The sequence below is a fragment of the Mercurialis annua genome, linkage group LG8, assembly GCF_937616625.2.
Source record: "Mercurialis annua linkage group LG8, ddMerAnnu1.2, whole genome shotgun sequence".
Classification (NCBI taxonomy): domain Eukaryota; kingdom Viridiplantae; phylum Streptophyta; class Magnoliopsida; order Malpighiales; family Euphorbiaceae; genus Mercurialis; species Mercurialis annua.
The window spans coordinates 15,072,550-15,082,246 of NC_065577.1; positions in this window are offsets into that span (position 1 = coordinate 15,072,550).

Here is a 9,697-nt window from a genome sequence, read left to right on the forward strand (position 1 = left end):
CTTAAATTGCTAAAAAGGGGAAACGCTTGGTTTTGTTTCGTAACATTTGTAAACGTTTGGTATTGTTTCGTAGCATTTGTTAACGTTTGGCTTATATCGCTAAAAAGGCAAAACGTTTGGATTTGTTTAATAACATTTGTAAACGTTTCGCATTAATTGCTAAAAAGGCGAAACATTTGTATTTGTTTCGTAACGGCTGTAAACATATGGCTTAAATCGTTAAAAAGGTGATACATTTGATTATTTTCGTAACGTTTTAAACGTTTAGTTTTATTTCGCAACGTTTGTAAACGTTTAGTTTTGTTTCGCAACGTTTGTAAACGTTTGGTTTAAATCGCTAAAAAGGCAAAACGTTTGGATTTGTTTGGTAACGTTTGTAAACATTTGGCTTAAATCGTTAAAAAGGTGAAACGTTTGGATTGTTTTTTAACATTTGTAATCATTTGGCTTAAATCGCTAGAAAGGTGAAACATTTGGATTTATTTTGTAACGTTTGTAAAAGTTTGGCTTAAATCGCTAAAAGGGTGAAACGTTTGGATTTGTTTAGTAATGTTTGTAAACATTTAGCTTACATGGGTAAAAAGGTGAAACGTTTGGATTTGTTTCGTAACGTTTTATATTTTTGGCTTAAATTGTTATAAAGGTGAAACGCTTGAATTTGTTTCGTAACGTTTGTAAATATTTGGCTTAAAGCTAAAAAGGTGAAAGGTTTGGATTTGTTTTGTTACGTGTGTAAACAATTGGCTTCAATTGCTTAAAAGGTGAAACGTTTGGATTTGTTTAGTAACGTTTGTAAACGTTTGGCATAAATCGCTAATAATGTGAAATGTTTGGATTTGTTTCGTAACATTTGTAAACGTTTAGATTAAATCGCTAAAAAGGTGAAACGTTTGGATTTGTTTCGTTACGTTTGTAAATGTTTGGCTTAAATTGCTAAAACGGTGAAACGCTTGGATTTATTTCATAATATTCGTAAACGTTTGGCTTAAATTGCTAATAAGGTCAAACCCTTGGATTTGTTTCGTAAAGTTTGTAAACATTTGGCTTAAATTACTAAAAACGTGAAACGCTTGGATTTGTTTCATTACCTTTGTAAACGTTTTGCTTAAATTGCTAAGAGGGTGAAATGCTTGGTTTTTGTTTCGTTTGTAAACGTTTGGTGTAAATTGCTAAATATGTGAAATGTTTGGATTTTTTTCGTAAAGTTTGTAAACATTTGGCTTCAATCGCTAAAAAGGTGAAATGTTGGATTTGTTTCGTAACATTTGTATACGTTTGGCATAAATCAATAAAAAGGTGAACCGTTTGGATTTATTTCGTAACGTTTTAAACGTTTGGCTTAAATCGATAAAAAATGGAAATGTTTGGATTTGTTTCGTAACGTTTGTAAACGTTTGGCTTAAATTACTAAAAGGGTAAAACGTTTGGTTTTATTTCGTACGTTTGTAAACGTTCGGCATAAATCGCTAAAAAGGTGCACGTTTGGATTTGTTTCGTAACGTTTGTGAACATTTGGCTTAAATTGCTAAAAAGGTGAAACGCTTGGATTTGTTTTGTTATATTTTTAAATGTTTGGCTTAAGTTTCTAAAAATGTGAATCGCTTGTATTTGTTTCGGAACGTTTGTAAACATTTGGCTTAAATTGCTAAAAAGGTGAAACGCTTGGATTTTTTTCGGAACGTTTGTAAACGTTTGGCTTAAATTGCTAAAAAGGTAAAACGCTTGTTTTTTTTTCGTAACGTTTGTAAACGTTTGGCTTAAATTGCTAAAAAGGTGAAACGCTTAGCTTTGTTTCGTAACGTTTGTAAGGGTTTGGCTTTAATCGCTAAAAATTTGAAACGTTTAGATTTGTTTCGTTACGTTTGTAAATGTTTTGCTTCAATCGCTTAAAAGGTGAAACGTTTGGATTTGTATTATCACGTTTGTAAACTTTTGGCATAAATCGCTGATAAGGTGAAATATTTGGATTTGTTTCGAAACGTTTTAAACCTTTGGCTTAAATTGCTAATAAAGGGAAACATTTGGATTTGTTTCATGACCTTTGTAAATGTTTGGCTTAAATTGATAAAAAGGGGGAACGTTTGCATTTGTTTCGTATAGTTTGTAAACGTCTGGCTTAAATTACTAAAAAGGTGAAATGCTTGGATTTTTTCGGAACGTTTGTAAACGTTTGGCTTAAATTGCTAAAAAGGTGAACCGTTTGGATTTGTTTCATAACGTTAGTAAATGTTTGGCTTAAATTGCTAAAAAGGTAAAACATTTGGATGTTTCGTTACGTTTTGTAAATGTTTTGCTTAAATTGCAAAAAAGGGGAAACGTTTGGATTTGTTTCGTTACGTTTGTAAACGTTTGGCTTCAATCGCTTAAAAAGTGAAACGATTATATTTGTTTTGTAACGTATGTAAATGTTTGGCATAAATCGCTAATAAGGTGAAATGTTTGGATTTGTTTCGAAACGTTTTAAGCGTGTGGCTTAAATCGCAAAAATTGGGAAACATTTGGATTGTTTCATAACGTTTGTAGACGTTTGTCATAATTTGCAAAAAAGGTGAAATGTTTGGTTTTGTTTCGTAACGTTTGTAAACGTTCGGCTTAAATCGCTAAAAAGGTGAAACGTTTGGATTTGTTTGATTACGTTTGTTAACATTTGGCTTAAGTTGCTAAAAAGTTGAAACGCTTGGATTTGTTTCGTAACGTTTCTAAAAGTTTGGCTTAAATTACTAAAAAGGTGAAACGCTTGGATTTTTTTCGGAACGTTTGTAAACGTTTGGCTTAAATTGTTAAAAAGGTGAAACGCTTGGATTTTATTGCTAACGTTTGTAAACGTTTGTCTTAAATTGCTAAAAAGGTTAAACGCTTGGTTTTGTTTCGTAACATTTGTAGACGTTTGGTTTTGTTTCGTAACGTTTGTAAACGTTTGGCTTAAATCGCCAAAAAGGCAAAACGTTTGGATTTGTTTCATAACTTTTGTAAACGTTTGACATAAATTATTAAAAAGGCGAAATATTTGTATTTATTTTGTAACATTTGTAGACATTTGGCTTAAATAGTTAAAAAGGGAAAACGTTTGAATTTTTTTCTTAACATTTTAAAAGTTTGGTTTTGTTTCGTAACGTTTGTAAACGTTTGGCTTAAATCGCTAAAAAATGCAAAATGTTTGGATTTGATTCGTAACGTTTGTGAACGTTTGGCTTAAATTGCTAAAAAGGCAAAACATTAGGATTTGTTTCGTAACGTTTGTAAACAATTAAATCGTTAGAAAGGCGAAACGATTGGATTTGTTTCGTAACGTTTTTATACGTTTGGCTTAAATTGCTTAAAAGGTGAAACATTTGAATTTGTTTGAATTTGTTATTCGTAACGTTTTTATCGTAAATTGCTATAAAGGTGAAATGTTTGAATTTGTTTCGTGACGTTTGTAAACGTTCTGATTAAATCGCTAAAAAGGTGAAACGTATGGATTCGTTTCGTAACGTTTGTAAACGTTTGGCTTAAATTGCTAAAAAGGTGAAACTCTTGGATTTGTTTCATTACCTTTGTAAACGTTTGGCTTAAATTGCTAAAAACGGTGAAATGCTTGGTTTTTGTTTCGTTTGTAAACGTTTTGCTTAAATTGCTAAAAATTTGAAATGTTTGGATTTGTTTCGTAACGTTTGTAAACGTTTGGCTTCAATCACTAAAAAGGTGAGATGTTGGATTTGTTTCTTAACATTTGTAAACGTTTGGCATAAATCGCTAAAAATGTGAACCGTTTGGATTTATTTCGTAACGTTTTAAACGTTTGGCTTAAATCGATAAAAAAGGGAAACGTTTTGATTTGTTTCGTAACATTTGTAAACGTTTGGCTTAAATTTCTTAAAAGGTGAAACGTTTGGTTTTATTTCGTACGTTTGTATACGTTTCGCTTAAATCGGTAAATAGGTGCAACATTTTGATTTGTTTCGCAACGTTTGTGAATGTTTGGCTTAAATTGCTAAAAAGGTGAAACACTTGGATTTGTTTTGTTACATTTGTAAATGTTTGGCTTAAATTCATAAAATTGTGAATCGCTTGTATTTGTTTCAGAACGTTTGTAAACGTTTGGCTTGAATTAGTAAAAAGATGAAACGCTTGGATTTTTTTCGGAACGTTTGCGAACGTTTGGATTAAATTACTAAAAAGGTGAAATGCTTTTATTTTTTTCGTAACGTTTGTAAACGTTTGGCTTAAATTGCTAAAAATGTGAAACTCTTGGTTTTGTTTCGTAACATTTGTAAACGTTTGGCTTAAATTGCTAAAAAAGTGAAACGCTTAACTTTATTTCGTAATATTTGTAAGGGTTTGGCTTAAATCGCTAAAAATGTGAAACGTTTGGATTTGTTTCGTAACGTTTTAAACGTTTGGTTTTGTATCGTAACATTTGGCTAAAATCGCTAAAAAGGTGAAACATTTATATTTGTTTTGTAACGTTTGTAAACGTTTGGCTTAAATTGCTAAAAAGGCGAAACTATTGTATTTGTTTCGTAACATATGTAAACGTTTGTCTTAAATTGCAATAAAGGTGAAACGTTTGGATCTGTTTCGTAACGTTTGTAAATGTTTGTCTCAAATCGATAAAAAGGTGAAACGTTTGGATTTGTTTCATAACGTTTGTAAATGTTTGGCTTAAATCGCTAAAAAGGTGAAACATTTGGATTTGTCTCGTAACGTTTGTAAACGTTTGGATTAAATCGCTAAAAAAGTGAAACGTTCGGATTTGTTTCGTAACGTTTGTAAATGTTTAGCTTAAATCACTAAAAACGTTTCGATTTGTTTCGTAACTTTTTCAAACGTTCGGCTTAAATCGCTACAACATGAAACGTTTGGATTTGTTTCGTAACGTTTGTCAACGTTTGGCTTTAATTGCTAAAAAGGTGAAACGCTTGGATTTGTTTCGTAGCGTTTGTAAACGGTTGGCTTAAATCGTCAAAAACGTGAAAGGTTTTGATTTGTTTCGTACCGTTTGTGATCGTTTGGCATAAATCGCTAAAAACGCGAAACGTTTGGATTTGTTTCGTAACGTTTCTAAACTTTCGGATTAAATTGCTAAAAAGGTGAAACGCTTGGTTTTGTTTCGTAACGTTTTTAATTGTTTGGCTTAAATTGCTAAATATGGGAAACCTTTGGATTTGATTCTTAACGTTTGCAAATGTTTGGCTTCAATCGCTAAAAATGTAAAACGTTTGGATCTTTCGTAATGTTTGTAAATGTTTGACATAAATCGCTAAAAAGGTGATACGTTTGGATTTGTTTCTTAACGTTTTAAACGGCTTAAATCGCTAAAATGGGAAAACATTTGGATTTGTTTCGTAACGTTTGTAAACGTTTGGCTTAAATATCTTAAAAGGTGAAACGTTTGGTTTTGTTTCATAAAGTTTGTAAATATTTTGCTTAAATTGCTAAAAAGTTGAAATGCTTGGATTTGTTTCGTAACGTTTGTGAACGTTTGGCTTAAATTGCTAGAAAGGTGAAACGTTTGGATTTGTTTCGTAACGTTTGTAAACGATTGTCTTAAATCACTAAAAAGGAGGAACGTTTGGATTTGATTCGTAAAATTTGTAAACATTTTGCTTAAATCTCTGTAAAGGGGAAACGTTTGGATTTGTTTCGCAACATTTATAAACGTTTTAATTAAATTGCTAAAAAGGTGAAACGTTTTGATTTGTTTCATAACGTTTTAAACGTTTGGTTTTGTTTCGTAATGTTTGTAAACGTTTGGCTTAAATCGAAAAAAGGTGAAATGCTTTGATTTGTTTCGTAACATTTTAAATGTTTGGTTTTGTTTCGTAATGTTTGTAAACGTTCGGCTTAAATCGTAAAAAAGTTGAAACGTCATGTTTTGTTTCGTAACGTTTGTAAATGTTTGGCTTAAATCGCTAAAAAGGGGAAACGTTTGGATTTGTTTCGTAACGTCTGTCTTAAATCGCTTAAAAGGTGAAACGTTTGGATTTGTTTCGTAACATTTTTAAACGTTTGGCTTAAATCGCTAAAAAGGTGAAACGTTTGGATTTATTTCATAACGTTTGTAACCCTTTGACTTATATCGCTAAAAAGGTGAAACGTTTGGATTTGTTTCGTAACGTCTGTAAACGTTTGGCTTAAATCGCTAAAAAGGCGAAGCGTTTGGATTTGTTTCGTAACGTTTTTAATCGTTTGGCATAAATTGCCAAATTGGTGAAACGCTTGGTTTTGTTTCGTAACATTTGTAAACGTTTGGCATAAAATGATAAAGAGGTGAAACGCTTGGCTTTGTTTCGTAACTTTTATAACGGTTTGGCTTAAATCGCAAAAGTTGTGAAACATTTGGATTTATTTCGCAAAGTTTCAAACCTTTGGATTTGTTTCGTAACGTTTGTAAACGTTTTGATTAAATCGCTAATAAGGTGAAACGCTTGGATTTGTTTCGTAACGTTTGTAAACATTTGGCTTAAATCGCTGAAAAGGTGAACACTTGGATTTGTTTTGTAACGTTTGTAAACGTTTGGCTTAAATTGCTAAAAAAGTGAAACGCTTGGATTTGTTTTGAAATGTTTATAAACGTTTTGCTTAAATCGCTAAAAAGGTGAAACCTTTGGATTTGTTTCATAACCTTTGTAAACGTTTGGCTTATATCGCTAAAAAAGGGAAACGCTTGGATTTGTATCGTTATGTGTGTAAAACGTTGGGCTTACATTGCTAAATAGGTGAAACGCTTGGATTTGTTTCGCAACGTTTGTAAACGTTTGACTTACATTTCTAAAAAGGTGAAACATTTGGATTTGTTTCGTAGCGTTTCTAAACGTTTGGCTTAAATCGCTAAAAAAGTGCAACGTTTGGTTTTGTTTTGTAAGATTTGTAAATGTTTGGCTTAAATCGCTAAAAAGGTGAAACGTTTGAATTTGTTTCTTAATTTTGGCTTATATCGCTAAAATGGGAAAACATTTGGATTTGTCTCGTAAAGTTTATAAACGTTTGGCTTAAATCTCTAAAAAGGGAAAACGTTTGGTTTTATTTCGTAATGTTTGTAAACCTTTTGTTTAAATTGGTAAAAAGGTGAAATGCTTGGATTTGTTTCGTAACGTTTGTAAACGTTTGGCTTAAATTGCTAAAAAGGTGAAAAGCTTGGATTTGTTTTGTAACGTATGTAAATGTTTGATTTTGTTTCGTAACATTTGGATTTGTTTCGTAACGTTTGTAAAAATTAACTTAAATCGCTAATAAGGTGGAACGTTTGGATTTGTTTCATAACATTTGTAAACGTTTTGCTTAAATCTCTAAAAAGGTGAAACGTCTGGATTTGTTTTGTAATGTTTGTAAACGTTTGGCTTAAATTGTTAAAAAGGTGAAACGCTTGGATTTGTTTCGTAACTTTTGTAAACGTTGGTCTTAAAATGCTAAAAAGGTAAAGCGCTTGGATTTGTTTCGTAATATTTGTAAACGTTTAGCTTAATTTGCAAAAAAGGTGAAACATTTCGATTTGTTTCTTAACGTTTGTAAACGTTTGGCTTTGTTTCGTAACGTTTGTAAACATTTGACGTAAACTGCTAAAAATGTGAAACGTTTGGATTTGTTTCGTAACGTTTTAAACGTTTGGTTTTGTTTCGTATTGTTTGTAAAACTTTGGCTTAAATCGCTAAAAAGGTGAAACACTTGGATTAGTTTCGTAACGTTTGTAAACGTTTGGCTTATATTGGTAAAAAGGGAAAACGTTTGGATTCTTTTCTTTACGTTTTAAACGTTTGGCTTAAATCGCTAAAATGGGGAAACGTTTGGATTTGTTTCGTAACGTTTGTAAACGTTTGGCTTAAATTGCTAAAAAGGTAAAACGCTTGTATTTATTTCGTAACGTTTGTATACATTTGGCTTTGTTTCGTGATGTTTGTGAACGTTTGGCTTAAATTGCTAAAAATGTGAAACATTTGAATTTGTTTCGTAACATTATAAATGTTTTGTTTTGTTTCGTATCGTTTGTAAAAGTGTCGCTTAAATCCCTAAAAAAGGTGAAACGCTTTGATTTGTTGTGTAACGTTTGTAAATGTTTGGCTTAAATCGCTAAATTGGAAAAACGTTTAGATTTGTTTCATAACGTTTTAAAACATTTGGCTTAAATCGCTAAAAAGGTGAAACGTTTGGATTTGTTTCGTAACGTTTGTAAAAGTTTGTCTTAAATTGCTAAAAAGGTGAAACGCTTGGATATTTTCCGTAACGTTTTAAAAGTTTGGTTTAAATTGCTAAAAAGGTGAAACGTTTATTTTTGTTCCGTAATGTTTGTAAACGTTTGGCTTAAATCGCTAAAGAAGTGAAAGATTTGGTTTAATCTCAAAACATTTGGCTTAAATTTTTAAAATGGGAAAACATTTGGATTTGTTTCGTAACGTTTGTAAAAGTATGGCTTAATTTGCAAAAAAAGGTATAACATTTGGATTTGTTTCGTAATGTTTATAAACGTTTGGCTTAAATCGCTAAAATGGGGAAATTTTTGGATTTGTTTCGTAACGTTTGTAAATGTTTGGCTTATATTGCTGAAGAGGTGACACGTTTGGATTTGTTTCGTTACGTTTGGAAATGTTTGGCTTAAATCGCTAAAATGGGGAAACGTTTCGATTTGTTTCGTAACGTTTGTAAACGTTTGGCTTATATTCCTGAAGAGGTGAAACGTTTGGATTTGTTTCGTTACGTTTGGAAATGTTTGGCTTAAATCGCTAAAATGGGGAAACGTTTGGATTTGTTTCGTAACGTTTGTAAACGTTTGGTTTAAATCTCTAAAAACGTGAAACGTTTGGATTTGTTTCATAGCATTTGTAAATGTTTGGCTTCAATCACTAAAAATTTGTAAATGTTTGGCTTCAATCGCTAAATAGGTGAAACGTTTGTATTTGTTTCATTATGTTTGTAAACGTTTGGCTTACATTGTTAAAAAGGTGAAGCGCTTTGATTTGTTTCGTAACGTTTGTAAACTTTTGTCTTAAAATGCTAACAAGGTGAAACCTTTGGATTTGTTTCGTAATGTTTGTAAACGTTTGGCTTAAATCGCTAAAAAGGTGAAACGTTTGGATTTGTTTCGTAACGTTTTAAACGTTTAGATTTGTTTCATTATGTTTGTAAACGTTTGGCTTAAATTGCTAACAAATCCAAATGATTGGATTCTATTCGTAACGTTATAAACGTTTGGCTTATATCGCTAAAAAGGTAAAACATTTGGATTTGTTTCGTTACGTTTGTAAAACGTTTGGCTTAAGTTGCTAAAAAGGTGAAATGCTTGGATTTGTTTAGTAGCGTTTGTAAACGTTTGGCTTAAATCGCTAAAAAGATGCAACGTTTGGATTTGTTTCGTAAGATTTGTAAATGTTTGGCTTAAATCGCTAAAAAGGTGAAAACGTTTGGATTTGTTTCGTAAAGTTTGTAAACGTTTGGTTTAAATCTTTAAAAAGGTCAAACGTTTAGTTTTGTTTCGTAATGTTTGTAAACATTTTGCTTAAATTGGTATAAAGGTGAAACGCTTTGATTTGTTGCGTAACGTTTGTAAATATTTGGCTTAAATCGCTAAATTGGAAAAATGTTTAGATTTTTTTCGTAATGTTTTTAAACATTTGGCTTAAGCCGCTAAAAAGGTGAAACGTTTGGATTTGTTTCGTAGCATTTGTAAATGTTTGGCTTCAATCACTTAAAATTTGTAAACGTTTTGCTTAAATCACTAAAA